The sequence below is a fragment of the Equus quagga genome, chromosome 7 (genome assembly GCF_021613505.1).
Source record: "Equus quagga isolate Etosha38 chromosome 7, UCLA_HA_Equagga_1.0, whole genome shotgun sequence".
In the NCBI taxonomy this organism is placed as follows: Eukaryota; Metazoa; Chordata; class Mammalia; order Perissodactyla; family Equidae; genus Equus; species Equus quagga.
The window spans coordinates 72282551-72308444 of NC_060273.1; the positions used below are offsets into that span (position 1 = coordinate 72282551).

The 25894-nt window shown below is 40.3% G+C and overlaps 1 protein-coding gene across 5 annotated transcripts in view; it reads left to right on the forward strand.

Moving 5' to 3' along the window:
• Window positions 1-20044: 20044 nt before the first annotated feature.
• JAKMIP2 (janus kinase and microtubule interacting protein 2) overlaps window positions 20045-25894 on the forward strand; it is a 146832-nt gene continuing 140982 nt past the window's right edge. For all 5 annotated transcript variants that reach the window (XM_046667300.1, XM_046667305.1, XM_046667303.1 and 2 more), the window contains exon 1: window positions 20045-20248. The gene's annotated coding sequence lies outside the window, so the exon portion shown is untranslated. The remainder of the gene's footprint in view (window positions 20249-25894) is intronic.

The window sequence follows — 25894 nt, forward strand, 5'->3', positions numbered from 1 at the left end:
CCATGGGACTGCTACTGATCACAAGTATAAGCAAGCAAATGTCCTGAGCATGGAGCATCCCTGGATGAGCTGCTCCTTCTGCTCGATAGATACAATTCTGAACATACTAGGATGGGAGAAAGGGCCAATGTCCACAGAAAAAGAAAGTACAGACGTCAAAGGAGACAAGGTTGAGGGGGTGGGGATTGATGCCTATTGGCTTCCTGCCTTCAGCGCAGATGGCAATGAGAACAGAGCTGCTTAGGGGTCAGAGGAGCAGAACATGTAAGGCATGGGGAAACATACCTGAGCATCAGGGCACATTATCTTTGAGGAACAGATTATCACTGTTCTCAAGGATATCATCCCTATGCTGATTTCTCACTTGTTTCATAGGCCTACTACCAACATTGTTCCAAATCCTGTCCCAGTGTAACTTATGCCTTACTTCTCTCATTTCTACCTTCCTCTGGTCTTGCCTTTACCTGTTTTTACCACATATAGCTAGAGTTCTATTACAAAATAGTGAAGCAGATCATCTCCACAATTGCATCTGTGAGAACTAAAATGGGTATTTTGTTCACATGACTAGGAATGAGGACGTGTATTAATTGATGATTTTGGAAAGATAGACAGAGTTTTCTTCTCAGACATTCAGAGAGAGTCAAAGGCCAGAGGTTACTTACCTGATATAAAGTATTTTCAAGCAAACATAATTGAGAGAGACTGGTATTGATGACATTAAGTTCTGAGAAAGAAGAGGTAAAATTTGGCCTGTTCTAAGGAATCTGTGTGAAAAACTCTGAGTGTCACTGGAACAGGCAGACACTGAGACTGGGACAGGGAGCAAGGACCCCTGACACTCAGGAGCACCTGCTTTCTCAAGAGAACATTGGCTGAAGGTCAGTTTCATGGGTAGGCAAGGAACTAAGGAAAAATTCTCCACTGTAACAGAGTTCTGTTAGCAACGAGAAGGTCTGTGCTTTGGTCCTAGGAAAGGAAACCGTGTACCTCCCTAGAAGGGATGGAAGGAGAAAGCACAATCAGGTAACTACCCTCCTCACTCTGACCTGGGTATCTTTGTCTTGTGTTGTCTGACATGAAATCCCTCTTAGAATCCAGAAAACCCAGGGGGCGAGACTTGGTGCTCTTAGTGATGCACAATGTGACCCTGACACCAGCCAATGAGGTAACCGTGTAATTATCTACCCATCCTTTCAGAATAAAGGGAATTTCAGGGGTCACTTGTTTTTCATTCCTTGAAAAGGAAAACAGAGAGTTGAGTATCAGATAGAAACATCTGCCTCTGTCTTCCTCAGCTTCTGATTTCTCCCCTTTGACAGTCACCAAATCCCCACCTGTCTAATTCTCCTTGGAAACCAAAGAGTAGAGAAGAGTGTATACTTCAGTTTCTCTGCCCTGATGCCTCCACATTACAGAAGCCAGTTAAGCATGCTCCAAGAAGTTTGAAGTAGGCTTTCAGTGCAAGGTTTGCTAGGATCAGTTGCTCCTGCTGAACTGGGAGAGAGCATGTTAAGTGTGAGAGATGAGAACCACATGTGTAAGGGGCACTGAGGACAAGACTGGCCAGAAAGTGTAAGGTAAGGGGCAGAGCACAACCAAATCAAGCATTAGGGTCACATTTCCTGGGCCTCAGATGATACCCACATGATAACCATCTCAAGCCCATTTTCAGCGTTCCCTTCCTTCCACCGCAACTGAGCTCTCCCATCCTCTCTGTCAAGTCCCAAGCTAACCTAGGCACTCACCTGACCCAGCTTCTACATCTCATTTTTACCTGTTTATCTTGCTATTTTCTTAACATTTCTGGCCAGAGGAATCTGTTGCCCCAGGCAGGCCAGGTTTAAGACAAGCCCATCTGTCACCCTACATCAGCTTAGTTTAAATGGGCTGTCCTTCTTACTGCAAACAAGAGAGTTTCTTATGGCTGTTTCAGGAAAACTGGGATGGAATCACCTCTCCTAAGAACTAGGACTGCGTTTATTTACTCAAAGTCACTGGGAAAGAATGAATGATGAGCCAAGGTTTGTATTTCACCACGTATAACCAAAGGGGTCTGTATTCAGGGTGCTATGTCTCCCAGTATGTCGTCCATGGGAAATCTATTTGACCGGAACAAGAGAGGGCTACTTAAATGGCTTTCCTTATTTTAGTATTAATATTAGACCACAAATGAATCAAGTCTTCCATATAAAAACTGGTATTTTTACAGTCAGTAAGTAAATGCAAAATTACCAACTTTCAGCGCTTAAACCAAGGATGGTCCATGTATTAAAGCATATGAGAATTTTTAAAATCAGAAATGCCAATTCTCAGGCCTAAAAGACTGTTATAAACAGGAATGGGAGATTCCGACTAAACGGCTTCTTTCTGAAGATTTATATAACAGTTTCTGTATGATTCTCTGGATCGTACGGTAAACTTGCCCTTATGTTTAACTTGTTTTTGCCGCGTTCTCTTACCTTGACTTCCCAGTTAGTCTTGTTCTCACGGCCCTTTAGTGGCAGGGAACTCTCTCCCACCCCAGAGAACACTTTCCTGATGCTCATTACTGTGCCATACTTGAGATCTTTCCTTTCAGCAAGGGCTGCTCAGAAAATCACATCAGTGCCAAAGGAGTGAGATTCGTCACAGGGGAGGCTGCAAAAGGCAGAGTTTGGCTGTTTTTAAACTCCCTTTCATATGTAGGCTCTATAGGGCATTTGACCTGTACTTCCTTGAAGAATAATTACTTCATAAAATTGGTCAAAAATGAAAATTGCTGAGGCCGGCCCCGTGGCCGAGTGGTTATGTTTGCATGCTCTACTTTGGCGGCCCAGGGTTTCAAAGGTTCAAATCCTGGGTACGGACCTAGCACTGCTCATCAAGCCATGCTGAGGCAGCATCCCACATGCCACAACTAGAAGGACCCACAACTAAAATGTACAACTATGTACTGAGGGACTTTGGGGGGAAGGAAAAATAAATAGAAAATAAAATCTAAAAGAAAAAAAGTGAAAATTGTTACTGGCCCAGGTACAGGGCTAAGATAATCCTCCAGCCACTCAAAAACTCAGCTGAGCCCTCCTATCATGTGAGAACTGTCAAGATGGAAGGTAATATTTCATTTCCTACCTCTTCCAGCTCCTGCATTACTCATTTGCTCTAAACTAAGTGTGTATTTTCTTTATTCAGTCATTTATTGGCTGGCTTTATCATCTTGGAAGAGTCAACAAATTAGAGGAAAAACATTCTGAAGGAGAAGAGACTTTTTATTGATATTCAGGGCCTTGTTTATCCCAGAGCCTTGAAAGAAAAGAGATCTCTCCTGACGATACCAAAAATCTTGGCTGATTCAAGCAAGATAAATAGTCACATATAAAGCATTCAGGCATCTCCATACCTAAAATTAGTCCAATCTCCATGCAGAGGAGGGGATAACAGACGCCTGTGAAGACACGTACTGTGTAAACATTTTGTGATTTCAGTGTAGACAGAGTGTGTCCCTCCGCACAACCAGGAAGACTGGTAGAAATTCTTGGGGAAATAGAAACTCAACTAGGGGCACAGAGTCAAATCTAAATATTCCACTGGGGATTGAGAAGGAAATAGGGTTTAAACCGCATCCCAAAGTCTGGGGAAACATGTGCTAGAATACTTGGGGACAGAGAAAAGTAGGAGAGAGGGTAGGAAGCACATTGTCATATCATGATAGAAATTAAATGAATTATAAATATCTGGATTCAGAGACATTGTGAAAAGACAGTTTTCTAAGAGAGGTAGAACAGAAGGAAATGTGGCTTTAATGTGTTTCCAATGGCAGCTTCAAAGGATTCTCCATAATACAAGAAGCCTATTCAGGGCAGCTCTATGAATGGTGGCATTTGGTTTACAAGAGGACTGCCTGGAGGCAGAGGCCCAGGGGACTGTTGTAAACCAACTGCTAGGAGAATCCTTAACTCCGGCCTCAAGTGCAGGGGATGCTTCAAGTAACTGAGCTGTGAAGACTGAGAGGAAAAAAGATAACCAATAACTGCAGCTTATTATGGGAAGTCGGCTTGAGTCTTAGATGCATATTGTTTGTTTTGTTTTACATCTCAATTTCCTGACACATAGTAGGGCTTCCCTAAATTAGAGAAGAAATAACTAACTGTAAGATTTGTTCCTTGAAGGAACACTAGGGAAATGTCCAGAGAGGGGCATAGAAATGAGTGTCCCACTGGACTCAAGTCCCACCATCAGCCTTGTTGTCTCAGGTAGGCTCTGGACCCCAAAGACAACATCTAGGCAGTGCTGGGGAGCTCTGAATGAGGCTTTATAGGGCATCTCCTTTACGTGTTCACTTAGGCCAACCTACAAGAGGTCCCTGCCACAAAGAATGGGCAGAAATGACAGAGCAAAAGGGTCTGAAATAAAACCCAGCCCTCTGCTCTAACGGTCTAGGACTCCATCCATGCTGAGACTGAGAGCCATGGAGAACGGGGAGCATGCATTGGAGGTGCCCAGGAAACTGCATTCCCTCTGATCTACTTGAGTTGATTTGCTGCCCACCATAGGCAATGACCCACAGGAACTGTCCGCTAGTTGAGTCCTTTAGAAGGAACAATAGAGCAGAGACCTGAGAGAGCTCAAACACTGTGGGTGCAAGAAGACGAAGGCCTCTCTTCAGCATTCTATTTTTACTGGGCCACAAAGACTCTTCTTAGACAGCTCTTGGGGAGGAAGAAAAGGCTGCATGAAACCATTCTTTATTAGTATCCTCTCAGGCCTATGTATCCTCCTCTGCCATGAAGTCAAAGTATAGGAAACTCTGAGAGTTGAGAATGGTCCTTCTCTTGTCCCTTTCTTACGGTACAATGACTTGAGCCAGAGTGAAGAAGTCTGGGAGAATGGGAATAGTTGAGGATACACAGCGTGAATCTTCATTTCTCCTAGTTTCCATTAATCTCTTCCCATCATTCCTACTGTTAAAGCCTCTCCAAGTTTTCACTGGAAAGACTTCGCATTTACATCCAGCCCATCCAGAAGGAAGGGGTAGAATCAGACAAACTCTTAATGCTGTTGTCTAACTTAGGAGACTCCAACTTGCTGTGGTCACCCCCACCAGAGTGATGAAGCCTGAATGAAAATTTGGCAGACAATGGAAACCACAATGATAGTGTATGAGGTTCCGACTCTGACAGGATAATTTGCTTCCTTTAATTTAGCATTAGAAACTCTGGACATATATAGCTTCTTAAAGTATTCTTCACAGAATTGGTCTGTCACGCCAAGAACCAGGTCATGCAGACCCCTCCTAGACAGCTCTGAGAGGCTTAGAGAAGGTTGCAAGAAGCAATCCTTGTCCTTGACATCTCATGATTCTGCATTTCTCTGCTATTAAGCATGGGTATAAAGCAGACAAGAATCTCAAGGAATAAGAACGTTATCTGAGGCACAGAATCCTGTTCTCTTTCCAGCCTTCTCTAGATGTCCGGATTTGGGACAATGGGGAAAACAAGATGGGAAATTGATAAGCACAATAAAAAAATGCAATATGGAGGCCGGCCCAGTGGTGCAGTAGTTAAGTGTGCACATTCTGCTTCACTGGCCCAGGGTTCGCCAGTTCAGACCCTGAGTTCGGACATGGCACTGCTTGGCAAGCCATGCTGTGGTAGGCGTCCCACATATAAAGCAGAGGAATATGGGCACGGATGTTAGCTCAGGGCCAGTCTTCCTCAGCAAAAGAGGAGGATTGGCAGCAGATGTTAGCTCAGGGTTAATCTTCCTCAAAAAAAAAAAAAAAAAAGCAAGATGAAGCTTCATTCCTCCTAATTCTGCATCACTGAATTTGCTCCCAAACTATAGCTATAAAAGACCCCCAATTCTATGGTATTAAACAGAGTACATCACACAATTCACTGATCTACAATTTGATTATATTCTTCCAGAAGGCATAATCTATCAATAAATAAATAAACCAACATCTCAGCCCTCAAGGTCAAATTAAGAGAGACCTGGTTATGCCATTAGGAGCGAGAGACACTCAATACGCAATATCTATCTTATATCTAGTAAAGTCTAGAGGAGAGGGTAAATGATGTCTAAATGTTTTGCCCTGGAGAAGGAGCTCATAATACTTGATTCTCAACTAAGCTCCTAACACTAGTGCTGTGTAAAAATTTGCAGATAATTTTATAGAAACTTATAACCACAAGCATAAAGCATATAGCTCACTTCCAATGGAATGAAAGTGTCCCCTTTAAGAAAGTGACACTAGGAATTTTGAGCACTCACAGGTCAGAGTCATGCGTACCTGAGAAGCAACACAAAGCTCCTTTTTCAAGACTGAGTCTCTTATACTGAAGTATAAGTCATGAAGCCACCTCCTAGAAAGCTCTGAAGGGCTAAGAGACAACATTGTCTTTCAGCTTCAATTTGACCTTTCAATACTTTGATTTGTGATATTAGGTCTGGGGCTATGCAAACCCCATTGTTGCTTGGCCAGTCAGCCAACTCTGCCAATAGGGGAGTGCTAGAGGGAGCCGAGAAGACTGTAGGAGGGAGAAGGGACTTGTTCTTTTCCACTTGGTTCATGTGTTCTTGGTATTCCTGTGAGCATCACTCCAGCAACACAGGAGGACAGGTGGGAGGAGGAGTAGGGAGAGGAGAAGGGGGAAGAGGAGGGGAAGGAAAAGGGGAGAAAGAACCAGAGGAGGGGAAAGAGGGAGGAGAAAGAGAAAACTTACAGACATTGTTTTCTTTCTCCTAAATACATCTGTGTGAATTTCCTAAAAACGAGGACAATTTCTTTTGAGTTCAATTATCAAAATCAGGAAATTAACATTGATATAATTCTCTCTAATCTATTTACTTTATTCAGATATTGCCAATTATTCCATTAATGTTTTTTATGGCAAGTTGTTTTATTTGTTTCGGTTCCCCAGGATCCAATCCGAAACTCCATAGTATTTAATAATCATGTCTCTAGTATTCTTTAATCTAGAAGTTTTTCTCAATCCTACTTCATCTTGTGTTACCTTGACATTTTTAAAGAGTATGGGCCGTTTTGTAGAATGTCCCTCAATTTGGGTTTGTCTGCTGTTTCCTCATGGATTAGAATTGACATGTAATGCATTTTGGCAGAATTACTTCAGAAGTGATGTTGTGTTTTTTTCAGTGCATCGTGTTAAGGAGGCACATGATTTCTATTTGTCCTACTCTTGATGCTTTTAACTTTAATTACTTAATTAAAGATATCTCAACTAGCTTTCTTCACTGTAGTTACTATTTTTCCCTTTGTAATTAATAGGGACTTTGTGAGGAGATAGTTTCAGACTGTAAATATCCTCTTCTTCATCAAACTTCTACTCATTAGTTTTAGCATCCATTGATGATTCATGCCTAAAAATATTATGATCTTTGCTAAATGATTATTTTCCAAATGCTTTATCATCCCTTTTATAGTTATTAGTTGGCATTCTACTGTAAGAAAGATATTTTCCTTCTTTCTTATTTATTCCATTTTATTTATTTGTTTATAACAATATGGACTCATGGATTCTAATTTTATTCTATGGATTATGTTCCCTTATGATTATTCATTTTGATGCTCAAACTTTCCTATATTTTGCTCATGGGAGTCCTTTCAAGCTGGCTTCTTCGACTTTTGAGGTTTCCCTATCATTCTTTGGGTACTTCTTTACTTTCTGATATGGCAAGAAGTCCCAGGCTCATCTTGTACTTTACTGCCCCAGCCTTAGAATCAGCTGTTTCTCCAAGGAGCCCAGGTTTCTTTTCCTTTAATGAAGTATGGTATTTAGAATTCATAATCTGGACACGGATGTGTCATTGCTGCTAGGCCTTCTCAGCAGACAGAGCTAGCATATACATCTAAGCATTCGCTCTCTTTCTCCTCCACCTCACTACCAATCTACATTCACACAAGCAATCTATGCGAGTGTCTGTTTCTCCACAATCTCATCAACAGAAGCTGTTTTCAAACAATCTGATTTTATAAGACAGTTTCTAGTGGTCTTATCCAGTCATAAAGGTCATACTCACACAGATCTGGGAAGCGACTGTGCTCACTGTGCCTCTTAAAAGTGTATGCTGCATTCCAGCCTGGAGGCACAGGGTGGTAGATATCTCCAAAGGGCTCCCCTCTGTGTGGCTGTCTATGACCAAAGTTCTGCCTGCAACTCTCAGTAGACAGCAGGCTAGGCATTTCCCAGAAGACTCTGTCCACCTGCCCCCTTGTATACGGGAGACATAAGGGCAAGCACAAATTACAGAAGATACATGAAACCCGGTCTCAAGGCTGGGTTCTGATAATGGACTTTAGATTGCCAAGATTCGCTAATTCTACACTCCTCAGGGATAGCTCAGTGGAAAAACATCTTGTCTTTACCTTTAAAGCCTACGTATAAAACTTTGCCACAAAGATAATTTTGAGTGGAAGGAAATATTGGGGAGATGAGTATATGGCATAAAGCAAAGCATTCTATTACTCCTCTTCAGCCTGCCCTTAATGTTAAGATTCTCAGCCAGAATAAAAACTGATTGAGAGGAAAAATAGGAAAAAAGAGTTAGCAGAAAGCTCTATTCCACTTAATTCTGCCATAGCAAATTTGTCCACCCAAGTATACATGTGAAAACCAACCCCAGACTGCTTCATAGCACAAGACATAGGACATATCCATGGCTGTCCCATAGTTTAGAGGAGGTCTTGCGAGAAGGGATGACCGAAAAGATCTTGGTCATGATGGTTAGAGTCAACAGGTTCTGGGGATGGACCTGGGAGGGGTGAGATTCAATGCCATATTGATAAATTTTTAATCAAGCCAAGAATGGAGGTAGAATTAAGTAAGATGTGTTCTAAAGGCTTTTCACTGGAGAAGGAAGGTACAATTCTAGTTTCCAACTGCAGCTCCCATGCACAGCTACAAAGACAGAGTTTTGCAAGGATCTTGAAAACAATTATAAAGTCACTTTTCTATTGAGGGGTGGAGGTGGAGGGGAGATGCCCATACTAAAAGGACACTAGGAGTGCTGGTGACACATCATTTAAGTACTTGTTAAAGAAAATGGAGATAAACAGCATTAGGATTCCTCTCTAAGTTTGGTCTCTCAGTCAGGCTCTGGACTAAATTACCATCATGTACTTGGAGTTGTCAGTCTCAATCATCTTCATTTTCTCATCTGCTATTTTATACATAAATATGTGTGGCCTGAGGATAGGGTGCTGAATGGAGGAAAGTATGAGGTTTGAGGACATTGAATGAAGCAATTATTTTGTGATATATTAGCTCAAGAGTAGATTAAAGATATCTGGGAAGCCCAGGAGATGTTAGTAGCCGAAGTATGAAGCTCCTTTTTTTGGTCTCATACCATCCGTTTCTAAAATCCTGTTTATAGAGCCTTACCCAGGTTGATTGAGGAAATTAGGCTCAAAAACTAAATTTAATATCCATTCCTACCTTTGGTTCAAGAGGTAGAAGAGATCATCATTATGACCCACAGAAGGCCAGGCCTTTGAATTAGTCTAATTTAGGTCAGAGGGGCCACAATTGGCATAAAGTATTCTTTCTGGGCTTGATACCCCATACTGAGATCTGGGACATGAAGACTTCTCCTCCATCAGGGAAGATATGTGAAACAAATCTATGTTCTATAATGTCTCCATACAGATCGCTATATAAAATCAGAAACAGGTCATTTTTCAAAAAATTCTGGGAAATTAGGACATTGCATTATACAAAGCACTTTGCTCTTCCTCTTTGACATCTCCATGCTATTATGTCTTTGGGCCAAGATAGAAATGGTTCGAAAAATGGAGAAAAAATTAGGGGCTCCATCACCTCCGATGCACAGTAGGTGTTTTAATCCCAATAACTAGGTATTAAAATCAGAAAGGAAGAATAAAGGGCCTGGGCCCGTGGCTGAGTGGTTGAGTTAGCACGCTCAGCTTTGGAGGCCCAGAGCCTCACCCGTTCGGATCCTGGGCATGGACCTAGCACCACTCATCAGGCCATGCTGCTCTGGTGTCCCACATGGCACAGCCAGAGGCACTCACAACTAGAATATACAACTATGTACTGGGGGGGTTTTGGGGAGAAGAAGGAAAAAAACAAAAGAAAGAATAAAGATCTGCTCTCAATTATAAAGGCCAAACAAATCTTAAGAATTACAGATAAATTTACATGAAGCTCAATATGTCACACCTCCTTTTGCTCTTGTATTTAAAAATTGTTCTGTATTACAAAGGCAGATTACAGCTTGCTGGGAATCTGGGGAAATTATCATGAAGGAATGTGACCTGTTTCTCCTGTCTCGATCTCCAGTTATTCAGTGGCTACAGATAAAATAAAGAGGGCTTGGAAACCGAGCTGTTTGGAGATGTAGAAGGAAGAGACGTTTTTCTCACTCAGTGTTAATTTGCTCCTGATGTAAAGACTTTTAGTGGCTCTCCTGTTAAAACATAGCCTGGAAAGGGAGGTTAAATTCACTATTTCTGTCATTCTTACATATCAGGCCCTTCAGGAGATGAGAGGATGGCCCACCAACAGTACAGTCTTGAAATTCTGCCACTGACATTATGCTTTCATATTGAAGGCCAAACATCTCAAACTCTAGGAAAGGGTCTATCCAGTTGTCTATATTATAATGTAAAATCTAAATCTGCCTGGAGGTGGGATGATGTAAGCAACCCCTAAGGAGACATGTGTGGTGTAAAATCCATTGACTCTGCATTGCCCAGAAGCACTAATCCAATCACTCTGCAGGGAACTGTGGCCACATAGTACTGGCTTTCCAAGAGGAGCTTCCATTTGAGGGGGACACTAGAGAAGTAGGATCCACAGAGTTTGCAGTTCTACTGAACAGAAAGAGAGACATGAAGGCCTTTCTCCAGGCTTGATTTCTCATACTGACTCTGGGCTCTGAAGGCCTCTGCCAGTCAACTCTAGACAAATCAAGGGCAACTCATGCAGCAAAGCTTCCTCTCTTCTTCTCATGCCTTCAAGAAATTCTCTTTTATGAATACAAACAGTGAGATTAGCGAAGCTTGGGCATGAGCAACTGTACACATAAAAGACTGTATTTTTCTACCACTATCCTACTGCACTCTAATGTGGAGGTGATGAAGCATAAGTCAGACGAATGACACTGCCCTGCATTTCTGTAACTAACTCTCAGTTTACCCGACTGCAAAGAAGATACGGGAGACTGGAGAAGGAACTTAAAAATAACTACTTGTTGTATAACCAAAATATCGTAAGCCCTGATTTGCCTGGCTGAATGAGTGAGTCCTGACCTACTCACACTAAAAGGTCACATTCCTGCCAAATAGACTGCCTATGCCCTCGGCATCTTCTGCTTCAATATTTCTCTAGAAGTCCTCCAGGGGATCATTATATGACTTTAAGAATCAGTGCAGCAGCCTCTGTCTTTGCTTCTCAGGACCAGGCCTTCACCAATGCCACAAAACATGCGGACTCTGCTGTTCCAGACGCCCCTCACACACGGTCCACTGTGCTTCTTGCCACTCTGCACGAGTCCTCGTGTCCTCCATGGCACAGAGACTGCCCAGTTCGTCCTGCCCAGTGATGCCCTCAGTCCTCGTCAGGCGGAAATGCTTAGCAGTTCCTTTCATGGTAAGGAAAATTCCCTCTCACCTCTGCCTTAAGCTCTCTTGGGGAAGGAGAAAGCTCTTTTCCTCTATGTGAAGCTCCTTTACTGAGGTGAGAGCAATTCTCTCTGCTTCTTTTAAAAGAATTGTCAGTGCAGGACAACTTGGGCCCCAGTGTGTGGAAGTGTTGAATAGGATGACTCCGTTTCCACACAGAGCACAACATATCTGACACCTCCCAGTGTAACTGGGTCAAGACTGATTCAAGGACCAGTGTCACATTCTACCTGAAAACAATGTTCATCCATTCTTCATTTTGGCCTCTATTTTTGGTTATTTATCTCTCTGCCATAAATATAGTTGTAAAATGGGAGAATATTGTGACAGATGAAGACACTGCATGAAATGAAAACACCAAAATTTAACTTTGGGCACGTTGTGATTCAGTGGAGGAGGTTAAAAAATTATACGGCAAACCAAGAAAGGTTAGGAGAAAGGATATGAAATTCCATTTCTTCAACTTCAATATCAGAGTGTTGTGCCCTTAACATCCTGTGTGAGGTCTCTCCTAGGAACAAAAGAAGAGATTAATATTCATTCCATCTGCTGGTTCAGGTGATACAAGAGCTGGCTATTATCACCTACAGAAATCAACCACCAGCTTAGTTTATTCAGGGTCAGAAAGATCAAGCCTGTGCATGAAATTTATATCTCAAGGCTTGAAGCTCAAGTGCGACTGCATAAGTAGAACCACTCTTGGCCCCTCGTTTGTATATTGCCTATAAATATCTAGCTTCTCAAATGCTCTTTGGGCCAGTTTTAACATCTTACAGGTCTTCTAATTAATTAATTATAATCATGGATGTCTACATTTTGCATTTGCCTGAGGATCTTGACTTCACCATTTTGAAAATTATAATTCAACAAGAGTTAGGAGTTTTACAGATTTGTTTGAAAGATGGATTGGGGTTTTGTTAAGGATTGAGAAATTTATTAGAAGGAGAAATGGATGCTGAGAAAAGAGAAGGAATTTGGTCTTCGGGCAAAAGAAAAGAGGTTTAAAAAAGTTACAATGAGGAAGTTGCTTTCCTGAAATTTAACTCCCTCTCTCTGAGTTTGGCCTGCCTTCCTTATATCATCTCCTTTCAGAATGAAACCCACTTGGGCCAAAGAGGTAGTCTCCAATTCCTCAGGAAAGACCCCTCTGCTCGTCGCAGGAGCTAGAGCCGAGGATACGTTAAGCAAGAGTGCCCCAGGAGGAGGCAGTGAGCAGAGACAAGGGAGCTTAAAGATTTCCTTGCAAAGTTTTGCTATTCTTGGCGGAGGGCGAAAACACCGCACAAAACTCAAATTCCTTCATTGTGCACTTTTCTAACATGGAAGTGTTAGCAGGCTCCAGGCTCCCAATTTCACACTCCAGATCATAAAATGTAAATGCAGGATGTAAATATTTAAAGAAAGCGGGCTCATAAATATGTGAAGCAGACCAGGCAATCTGTAAGCTCCACTTTTAGACAACCCTATGCTCCTTTCAGCCCCTCTGCACCTGGCATGTCTGCCAGGGGAAAATAAGTATTCAGCCATTTGAGGGACCTAAGGAATAATTTGGGGGCTCTTGAAGTGTGAGGTATTAGGGGAAATTTTCAAAACTTTGGGGGCCAGAAAGAAAAGATTGGGGCTTTAAAGGCTTTAATAAGAAAGGTTCCAATATGGAGAAGGGGATAGTACAATAGAATAGCAGGAACTCATAGAGGTCCTTCTGCACGCCAGGCATGCGCTAAGGTTTTTACAAACATAATTCATTTAAATTTCCATTTAGTAGGCAAAGGCAATTTTTACCTCGGCTTCACAGATGAGACAATGAGGCTGAGAGAAAATATGGTTACAAGTTCTCATGATTAGAAGGTGGCAGAATCAGGACTGTACCCTAGGAAGACGGCAAACAAGTTGTGGAAGAGAATATGGCTTGGAGTGTTTGGGACGCTCAGAGTAGGGGACGGACATTTCTTGTTGGCAATACACTTCTCAAGATTTGGGGGTTTTTTGAGTCAAAGTCATGCTGCTCTTTCTGGGCCTCATCTTCCCTTCTCAGCCAAGCTGCTTCCACTGCAGTTGCACAAGCTCAGTGATGATTTGCCCAACACACTGATTGATCGTTAATGCCTCATTCTCTAGAGCATTATGCCTGGGGAGGGAGGGAGAAGGGTCCCTGAAAGTTGGGCACTTAAAACCCCTTGAAGTTTCCCCACACTTTCCCAGAGCCAGACCCCTGAGGCCTTTCCTCATTACAGAAGGTAAAACCTGAACCTCAACAGAGCAACTTTCAAAATGGAAGACGAGTTGTCTACTTAGACATGATCCTTGACACTTGCCTCTCCCTCAGCCCCAACATCCAATCCATCAGCAAACGCTCGCAGTGCCACCTCTAAAATGTATCCATTTGAAACAGTTTGGTTTTCTCCATATCTACTGCCACCACTCTAATCTAAGCCTCTCATCTCTAGCCTAGATGACCACAGCATCCTAACTACATCCACTTTGCCCAGTAGCAGTTCATTTCCCACCTCCTTTAAACCAGGTTTAAACTTTTCAGTGGCTCTTCATTGCATTTAAGAAAACTCCAGGTTGCCTGGCAATGGGCTACAAGGTGCTGCATAATTTGGTTCTTGCCCACCTTCCCAACTTCTCCTCATGTCATGTTCCCCCATGCTCACCATATACAGCTGTACTGACCTTCCAAAATATTTCTCATTCCTGGCCTTTTCTCTCCTCACAGCTCATCCTTCCATCTGAAACTCTCTCTTCTCGGTTCTTACATGACTGGTATAACCTATACTTCATTTCTCAGTTTAAATGTCACCCCCACAATGAGTCATTCCCGCTCACCCCACCTCCAGTTCCTTATTTTCCACTCGGTCATTCATTGCTTCACGGCACTTGTAAAAATTTGCTATTATTTTAGTGGTTTGTTTTCTTGTTCTTTAACTGCCCCATCCACTAGACTCAAGCTCCATCAGGACAGGAACTATGTCTATTTTATTCACTGTGATATGCATGTGCTTATTAAACTGCCTGGCCCATGTACATAATAATTTTGTTAGTCACTTTGAGTTCCTAAGCTCTATAAAAATTATGGTGTCTCCCACGGATAACGAAAAGTAAAAACTATCCTAAAACTAAAACTTGCATATGCACTAAAATTAAACTAGCTTTTGTAGATTTTCTGATTGCAAAATTTTGGAAAAGGTCATTGAAATGGAACTTTTCCCATTTCTTTGGTGTCCCTGATTTGCTGATAACCTAAGTCCATGTGTCATCTGCCATCGGGGAATATGTAACTGCTCAGGACCTGAAAGGGAAGGACTGTTTCTCATTTTCACATCACAGCAAAGGTTTGTATTATCATTTAAATCTTACTTAATAAATCTGCAATGGAGCAGTGGTCACTGTGAGTATAACACCTCCTTTTCTACCCTAAGAAGAGTTAATTGTTTCGCCTCCCTTCATGCTTTCTCACCTCATACAGCCTGTCAGTTCCTTAGCTATTGACAAACTCTAATCCTGCGCATAAATTAACAGAAGAGAAATATGGAGGAAAGAAGCTGCGTGTTGAGCCGTGTTGGGAGGGGGAGGCAGGTTCTTTCAACAAACACGTAAGTGGCACATAATGTACACAGGTACTATGCTAGGTACCAGCATTAAACAAAAATTGAGTAACACGCCATGTTCTTCCACGTCTCAGCACCTTGTATATTTCCTTCCCTTTGTCCAAAAGCACCTGCCCCCCACTCCACCCAACAGTCCCTGCAGCACAGCGTGCCTGGGCTCCCAAACTCAGTCATAGCCTCCCTTTATATGCTATCAGAGCTTCCTGTAGTTCTCAACATAATTTACTTTAAGTAATTATGTAGTCTCTCTTTCCTTTAGATGATAAGCTCCAGGAAGAGAGTGCTCATGTTATCTTATTCACAGCTAGGTCCCTGGTACCTACTCCAGAATACAGTAGCAGCTAGCAGTAAGGACTTGTTAGATTAATGTATCAATAAACAAATGAAGAAACAGTATATCTCCGACCTCAAAGTGTTTACGATCAAACAGGAGAGAAAGATGAAGAAAAAATCATTTACCATTCAACGTCACGAATGTAGTAATACAGACATGGCAAGGGACGACGGGAACCTCAGTTTTAACACTAATTCTGGTATGAGGGAAGACTCCCCAAAGGCAGTGATGGATAAATCTTAAAGGTTGAAAATTTGGGGCAGGGAAGGAACTTTCAGAAGAAACAAGGTGAGTAAAGGCAAAAGTTTCCACCTGTGATACAGGGAGTCATTCATTAGACTGTTGGCCGTAGGGGTGTAGGGTTCATGGGACAGTTCTAATATCCTTGCTCACTGATACTCTCGATACTATCGATAAAGCAGCGAGGTCAGAATGATATCCTTATTCTTAGTGAACTCAAGAAGATCCTGACTGCTTACATTTAATTTTCTCTGTAAATATACAATATGTTAATAATCTCTTATAGAGTAGACAGCAAATAAACAGTCACTTCTGAACTCCTCCCTTTTCGCCCTTTTTTGGGGGGAAATCTGGACAGTGCCCTATCTCTGAGATAGACATCTCCAGAAACCCTCAGAGTGTGCTGAAAGCTGGTCTGCAGTCATAGCAGCAAGTTCTTAGAACAAACCTGAGTGATCTGAGTGTTTTGGAAACATCCAGAAATATGTGCTATGCATAACCATAGTTATTATCAATTGCATTAATAATAGCATTAGCTAATATTATTTACTATTTATTACATACCAGATACCTGTTAACTCTTTGCACCATGAACTTTGATATTCAAAACAACCCAGTGAAGTGGGTACTGCTCTTAGGTCATACAGATGAAGAAATTGCACAGAGAAATTAAGTAACTTGCCCAAGGTCACTCAGAAAACAAACGAGGAGTATGAACTCAATCTAGGCAGTCTGTCTCCAGAGCCCACACTTTGCAGCTTCCTCCCATTATGCAGCGGTTTCTCCTGAAAATTTAATGCTGCTTTTGGAGCCAAGAGCCTCATACTGTGCTTTTTCAGACATCTCACAGAATTCAGAAGTCAAAGTTGGAAAGGTCCTGGGAGAGGGAGAAAGTCTGGTCACTATTAGTACTACTGGAGAAGATGCTCTTAGAACAACATCAGTATTTCCAAAGAACGTTATGCATACCACTGGTGATATGCTAGATGACTTTGAATATGCATGGACAAACATTTTCATTTTAATAGCTATGTATATTTAAAATATGTTTTAGATGGATATTATCCTAATGTGCATGTATGCCAATAAGATAATTATTGTAATCATCTTTTTAATTTTGAGAGATATCAAAAAATATAAATAGGCAAATAATATTATAGTAATAACTTATACAGCCGTGATTCAAGGCAGAAGTTATTTTATTTATTTACCGACTTATTCATTCAACAAATATTTATTGAGCACCTCATATGGGTCAGCACTGTTCACAAATACAGAGACAAACAAACAAAAATCTCTGCCCTTTCATAGTTTACATTCTAGTGGGGAGAAACAAATTAAAAAAAATTGTAAAGTGCAGGGTCCACCCTGTGGCGGAGTGGTTAAGTTCAAGTGCTCCACTTCAGCAGCCCAGGATTTTACAGGTTCAGACCCTGGGCACAGACATGGCACTGCTCATCAAGCCATGCTGAGGCAGCGTCCCACATAGCACAACCAGAGGCACTCACAACTAGAATATACAACTATGTACTGGGGGGCTTTGGGGAGAAGAAGAGAAAAAAAAATTTAAAAATTATAAAAAAAAATTTTAAGTGCAAATAAATAACACAGTATATTAGAAGACAATACATACTATGGAAAAATAGAGATAGTAAGAGAGGGGATGGCAATGAAGAGAAGGAATGAAATTATAAAATTAAAAATTATTCCAAATAAAGTTGAAGTATCTGTTATACTAAAAAAATGTATGATTTTGCTTTAAGTTCCTTTCTCTGAGGATACTCTCTTTACCATACCAACTTTCATTTATGTTCTGCTGAAGCCAGAGACGAATTTCATTTTAAAGGAAACAAATAACCAATAATTAAAGTAAACAAAAATAAATACTACATAAGTAAAGTAAATATCTAAAGAAAACTATTATTAAATAATGATAACAATGCTGCATGGAAAAAGCAAAATATGGGACAGTAGTATTTGAATGGTTAAATTGGGGAATTGTTCAAATAGGGAACACCAGACAACTTTCTCTCCCCCAATTGATTCTGCTTGCGTTGATGGGAGGAGAGAAAACTAGAATCACTCACCCCAACCAAGTCAGCTCTTGATGCTAAAGATGAAATGCTCCCTCACAAGGCCAGTGGGAAGGATTCTGTCACCTAAACATGTCTGAGCTTCTACAACCTGCAGCTTTCTTCTGCTTGCTTACGTATCACCTCTGTGGAGACAGCCGAAGATGAAATATGGAGAAGAATACAAAAAGAAGCGAGATCATCACACCTATTCCTTTATGTTACCTGACTACATTTAGGCGAAGCTGATGTGGAAGTGTGTGCAGACTGTGTGACTGTTCAGGGAGGCAGGGCCGTTATCCACACAGAGCAGGATGCAGGCTTTCCCTTGGAGAGGACCAGGAGGCCATGCCAAGGCTGCAGATGAGCTGCGACCCTTTCCTCACCACCTAATTACCTTCAAGTGAGTTTTGTTAGAGTAAGGCCCTGGCATCAAGCGTGAGCCTACGCAGGAAAAAGTCCTCTTACAATTTAATATTAATTACTTAAGAATGAGTTACAAATAATTATAGATAACACTTACTATATGCTAGACATCATTCTATTTCATTCTCACAATGACCCTGTGAGGTTCTATGATTATTTCCAAAAACATAGGTTCAGGGAAGTTAATTATGTGTCCCAAATCATATCTATAGTAAATAATGGCCCCAGAAATCGACCCCAGGCTGTCTGACTCTGAAACTTGTACTAATCCCATTTGAACCTATAAATAACCCTATGGGTTAACAATGGAGTATCTCCATTCCATGGAGGAGCGGCAGAAAACTGTAATGGTTAGGAGAGCAAATGTTAGTGTTAGAAGAGTCAGACTTTCCATTCTGGCTCTGCCATTTATTATCTGTGAAATTTCTCTAACTCCTTTAAGACTTACAACATCATCAATGGTCACATTTTAGAGAACTTTTAATCTCTCAGGGCATCCCTTTCTTCGCCATCATCATCTTCATCACAATTATTATGTAGTGTTTTCTTACCTTAATTTTTTCCCTTTTCTGAAATTGTTGTGCAATTCCCTCAATCCCTTGGATTGAGAAGCGGCTACAATGTACTCCTCCTCCTAATAGTAATAATAGTAAACAGCTATTGTATGCTTACTACATGCCAAGTGCTTTTAGTGCCTTATCTCATTCACTCTTTACAACTACTGCATGAGATAAATACTAGTGTCATCTATAATTTATAGTTAGAAATAGAATTTACCTAGGACTCAATACTACTGATTTCACTTCCTTTTTTCCTACCTACACTGGCTGGGAACTCCAAGAACATCCATGAAAATGGCATAGAATTTCCCTCAGGAAATGGAACACTCCAGGAGTTTGACACTGAAAGGGTTTGGAACCATCCACCAACTGGTGCTACCGAGAATTGTGGTTGCTCAAGGAATTTCTGTTTCCTCTGTTTCCTCTGTTCCAACTTCCGTTTCCACAGGGGAGTACCAAATACCTCCAGGTCCTCTTCTAAGAGCCGGAGCTGGGAAAACAGTGAGACCAAGTGACTCACCTGAGAAGAACAGAGAGGAGTGCCAAGGAATAGAACAGACTTATTTCATTACACAGTCCAGCCACTCACCTTGCTTTTAACACCTTGAGTGGCATCGTGTTAAAGACGCCACAAAGGAGAAACAATCAAAATAATAATAATCTCCTATTATACGACATAATTTTCTCCACATTTGTCATTATTTTTTCTGATGGCAAATTTAATATTTTATTGGAAAACCGCAGAAAATGAGAAAAATAACTAAGCTATTTTATATGTTTCAGTCTAGATTTCAATTAAATTTAAATTAATCTCTTCCCTTGCCTGTACACCTTTGCCCCATTTTTAAAGACCTGAGCGCGCGGTAGGGTAGACCAAGAGCATCCCAGAAGGCAGCAGGACAAATTCACTCTCGTCCAGACCCTGCAGCTCCTTTCATCCATCTCCCCTCCCCCTTAGTCTGGTCGCCTACCATTGGTCATTACCATGACAACCAGCAGCTGCCGGGGCAGGCAGCCTCTACCGCAGCAGGGGTGGGGCCGTGGGGGAGGGGGCGGGAGAGGAGGAGCCAGAGGAGGTGTCTGCTGCAAGTTCCTGGCTGCTTCTGAGCTCACCCCATCCTCCGAGAGGGAGGAGGCCAAGTGGTGATGCTGCTGCTTCTGCCTCCTCGACTGCTGATACTCTAGTGGAGCTGGAAGGGTGGTTCCTATTCGCACCATCGCCAACCAGAGAGGGAGGGAAAAAAATCCCAGCAGCCGCTGCTGATGTTGGGTTCGGAGGCTGCATCCGACTCGGTCACAAGGAAAATGGATTCAGTTTGCATCTCTCCCTCCTTTCAACAGCTTCTCCGGGTCTCAGCACGGTAAGTAGGAGACGGCGGGGCTGTCTTCTTGGTTTAGCTGGCTATTCAATGACCTGTGTATACATTTATGGCCTGCACTTGAACAATGACTCCCTCAGAGCAGGACAGAATGATGTGGAGACAGAGATGGGGATGGAGGGAGAGGAAGGTTGCCAGGGAGAGAAGTAAGAAGGCATCTGCTTGTGTTAAAAAAAAAAGAAATGGTGTTCTGATTTTATCTTGAACTGGCTCAGAATGCAGACTGAGCCACTTGCTTTTCCTTACAAGCTTGGCAACAGAACTGGGTGGAAAAAGAGCTAACAAGAAATGGGTGTTATTGAAAGGAATCATTTCATTTGCAGCGCTCACATATAGGGTTGGGCCTTCCTCAAAAACACATTTGGTGCCTCATAAGCTTTCCGGCCTGATTATAAGGTGGTTTTGCTTATTTCCTTCATTGCTAAGAAAAGGTTGCCCCAGAATTTTGCGTTCTGTTTTCATATTCTAATATACTCTTGTTGAGATACCATTTGCAAGATACAGAGTTTCATTTTTAGTGCATAGATTTTATTGTGAACATATAAATGTATACCTATGGATAAGCGTATCATATATACACGTTACTTAGCACTTATAATGCATTTATGAAACGTATCTATATGCAGAATGTGCTTTGCAATCATTTTTATGGGTTATAAATGCCCTTGCATGCTTGGAGGTAATTGCATATTTTTGAAACTATGCTTCTGGTTTGTATTACTATTCATTGGCTTCATTTGGATTAATGTGAGATTTATTCTTGTTATTGTCCCTTAGTTTCGTTGTGACCAATTAGGACAGATGCGTGTCATTTAATCTATATCATAGCCCTAGATGTGAATTCATAGCCTGCCTCTTTTCTTTATTTTTGATTGGGTTTGTGGGGGGTGATTTGAGAGCCCTGAATTTACACTGATGGGAAAGGGAGGTGGCTTGTGGTATTTTTTGTGCCCAGCATCTTGCCAAATGAATGTTGAAACAAATCAGTTTTCTTGACATTCTACCCCAACCCTTTCATGTTTGGACCTTGTGTCCCAGGAAGCACAGACGAGCTGGCAGGTGAAATGCATTCATTTTATTTAATAGTGCTGATGTTTGCTGTTCATTCCTTCAGTACCCAGGCACCATTTTACAGTCCTCTCAAATGTTGTATTAGGGGTCTACTTCTTTAGGTGGTTAAGTAGGAAAGTGGGATTGTTTTGAAAATCTAGGTGTTCCCAAGTACCCTAGCCATTTCCAAATTAGCCTCCTTATACAATGAAATGGAGCAAGAGAGTGAGCAAAGCTTAGAACAAGAATGTGTGTGGCTTGTAGCTGAAATGAGGAGCTATTGTAGTTTGCAAATGCTTACTGGGGCTGCCTGACCTTTTATTATGTCAAGGCTTTAAGGCAGCTCAGGAGACTAAAGATGCCTGAGATGAGTAGGGTGCAGGGCTCCATTACCACCCAGGATAATGGATTTCATTGAATTAAAGCCAGAAAAATCCCTACATGTAAAAGTGTGTTAGGAACATTATATTCATCACATGGACCAGCTTTATCCATCTATCTCTTCTCTAACAATATCATTGTCAGTGCAAATAGGTTTTACGATGTAAAATAACAGTATTTTTTGTTTTAAGCTTGCATTTTATTTTACACACTGCCCCCTTCATTTAAAATTTTTGCATGCATTTCAATCAGATTTATAGTTTAATTTCTCTGAGAATAAATGGCTTGTTTAGTTTATATATGGGAAAGCTTTTCAGCGACTTAATGGGAAGAATGGATTTAATATGCTCATGGCATGTCGTATATTATACAGAGTCCCAACTCTGTAAAGTCATGCTTCCGTGTGCCTAATTATAACAACTACTTAAAGTAGAGCACAGAAAGAGGTACTGAGCTTGTATGTTATTTCAAAATTTTGCTAACACACTGTGTCCTGAATCTTTTGATGATAACTTTTGACTTCCAAAAGTTAAAATTTCAGATATATTGTACAGTAAGCTTTGAAAATGAAGACACATTGTAGTTGACACTGTTTCATGCAATGAAAACAGATATCTTGGGACTTTGTTTTATTTCCTTTGTGTTAAGTTTTCACTGGGATGTGGTTTTATAGGTGAAGTTGGTACAATTAGAGCAGAGGCAAATCACTGTAGGCCATGGGCACAGAACTATCAGTAGCATGTTTCAGCTAAGTGGTTAGACTTTGATGGGAATACAGGTCTAGTTTTTGATCCCACAGCTTGAGACAATTATATGGCCTTTGCTGAGAGGCTGCAGAAAAGTAAAGTGTGTTTAAAGGACTACAAGTTGAACTCTCCAAGAAAAGATAAGCAAACTAGGATTATTTCATTTGGAGAAGAGAAAACTGAGAGATGATAATCATTTGCTTCAGAAGAGCTGAAGGTTTTTACATGTTGGAACCTAAAATATGGTCAACAGGCTTCACCTTTTTTAAGAAGAATGAAGATTAGAAATACGAAACGTGGAACTTCCTGATAGCAAATTTGAGTTGTCAACTGGGTAAACAGACCAGGCAGTGCAATCTTCTTTCATCAAAACCTCCAAAAGTATGACCTAGACATGCATTTATTTGGGATGGACTAGATTCTTTCTCAAGAACTTCTCTAGCTTTTTCTAGAGTAAATTGTCTGTTTAAGAATGTGATTTAGTTGTTTAACATCAGGTTCTTCTAACCCTATAACAGTAAGACTCCATTTTGTAATGGGCCTCTAAATTACAGAATGTGGATAATTTTAAAGAAATCAATTGACCATCTGCTTGGAGAAATTTATATGTCATCTTGTCAGGATGTGGAGTACTGAACACAGGCCTCTTCATAAGAGTCCTTTCTCAGCAACTATATGGAATGTGATGCCTACTAGCCATATTAAAATTATTCCTTTTTGTATGGCTAATTTTGAAAAGTGAAATGGAGTTTAGTGGAGTCCAGATACAAAATAATTCAAGAGTCATCAAGGTGATGTAAGAAAAAGCAAAATGTATGAAAGATACATACAATGTATCTTTAAGCCTGTTTCCACTGGTTTAAAATAATTGTTTATTTTAAATATGCTGTTTAACAAGAAACATTTTATTAATTACTTTTTTCTCAAACACTAACTTGAAAATGTCATTCTTGTTGGAATATTAAATATTTGGACTGGTGTTTACACTTTAGTAAAACTTGTTTAATTGGAGTAAAATACCCATTGTCTAATTTCTAACTTTGTGATGGGATATTTCTTAGTTCTTCAAGTGACTTCAGAAAATATTTCAATTTTATGTACATGCTTCATCCACCAGGATGACTTAGAAAATATCTGGAGGGTTAAAACTGTTTTCTGCATTTCTCATAGGTTCATAGAAAGATTAGTGCTTTGTTTTCCATGGTTGGAGCCTAAAAGAAAACCAGATTTGTGATGGAAGTTTCAACATAAATAACTCAACAGTTGGTTTTCACTGAAATAAATAAACTAGATTTATACTTGAGTATTACTCTGAGAGGTCATTTGCAATTCCCCCTGATTGCACATCCCAACTATATTATTTTACCAAGTGAAAACATGTTTTCAAACTAGATGAATTAATCAATTGGAAAACAACTGTTTGTAGAGCTCTTGTAGGACTAGACAATTTGCATATGCAAGCAACATAAAATTTCCGTGGGGAGTATAAGATATACACACATGAGATCGTTAATGATGAAAACAATATAGTTGTAATTAGTACCATCATTTACACCTTAAATTAATATAATCTTTTGTAGTTTTTAAAGTCATTTTACATTCTTTATGTTTCATCTTATATTCCCCCAAATTCTATCATGCCAGTAAAGCTATTGTTATCATAATTATTTTAAATAAGTGGAAACAGGCTTAGAGAGGTTAGACTTATCCAAGTTTAAGTTTAGTAAATGATCCAACCAGGCCTGGATTCTGAATCTCATGAGCCCAAATCTGCCATATTAGAAAATTTAACAAATTATCTTGCTGATTTGAATTTTAAAATATCAAATATAGTAAATCTGTGTTGAATATGGCTCATTTTTATTTGAATTTTTGTCGACTGTTTTGTATGCCATGATTTGCTCTTTAGTCATAGTGAATTGCCAAATAGACTAAGTGTATGCTTTGGATATCAGCCAAAAAAAAATGGTGCACACAAAAACTATTTTGGAAAAGATCTGGGATTCTTGATATTTCAGAAAAGCATAGAAGCATTTGCCTGGGGAAAAATCCAAACTTTGTTGGACTGATTTGTGCTTATTTTATGGCTAAGTATTGTTTTTATTTTTAATGACATGCAGGTTGGGAGCTATCATAATTTTTTCTATGCTTAGGACCAAATTAAGATTTCTATAGGTCCTGTACCTTGAAAAAAACTTAGCCATACCTCCTACCTCTGTGTCCTAAGCATCTCTCCACCTAAGCATTCTTACAAATAAAAATGATATTAAATCATAAATAAGTGTATCAGTTCAACAACTATCTGATATTTCCCCTGGACAGATACTCTTAGACTTTTCTGAACTATCAGTGTCAAATACTTTTCTTCAAAATATTCTAATTTTTGGGTGTCTCCCTTTCTTTGCTAAAGCCCGGGCACATACTTTATCTGACTGGTAGTTCAGTGTTAGCCAAACAGCAAATCATGCCATGTGAATTATCATTCTACATTTAGGAAGTGTCTTTTATAATTAGCTATCTTGCAGTACAAGTGAGACCTGTCACACTAAAGACATTCTGCTTTAAATCAATATTCACGAATGCAATTAAATTTTATCTTTTAAAGGCTTTTTTCACATTTAAAAAATACATCCTCCCTGTGAGGAAAAAAAAGAATAATACAGAAATGTATACAAAGAAAATCACCCATAAGCTGACCAACGAGAAATAATTACTCTTAGCATTTTGGAATATTTCCTTCTAGGTTTTTTTCTATATGCCGATGTAAACACACTCTGACATACGCTTTCATAAATGCAACCATATTCTACGCATTGTTTTGTAGTTCTTTTACTATATATAAGGTGGCCATCTTTGCAGGTAAATGAACTATGTCTTCATTAAACTTTTAGTCTCCGTGTGCATTTTTCTTGATGATTCAAGTCATTTTTGCCCCTCCTGGGGGTCTGTACACTTTGCTTTTAAACTTCTCATGACGCAGGTGGATTCTGCTTGATTTACAGCAGCTGTGAGTCAAGCATTATTTTCAGGAAATATGAGATCTCTTACCCCAACCTGCCACAGCGTTTCACAATGGGTGTTGAATTAACCTCGGTCATCTCTTGTCTGCTGATAACGAATGAGATTGAAGCCCAAATCAGTGAAATCCCTGTTTGAATCACTAGGAGTTTCACCAGGTGCATGCGCAAGCAGCACTTAAAAAACAAATACAAATCTGTTTCAGATTCTTATTATTTTTCCTTAGTATTAGTGGCATCCACAGTCCTCACCTCTGTGACCAACTCAAATCCTTTATGGAAACATTTTTAAAGAATGTGACTTCTCAGACTAAACTAAGATATATTTTTGGCATCTGTGTATTCCTTAAACCTGTATATAGTTTTAAAATGAAAGACCAATCATCTGACTCTTCCTTTTTTAAAAAAATAAATAGTTGGATTCTTTGTATCCT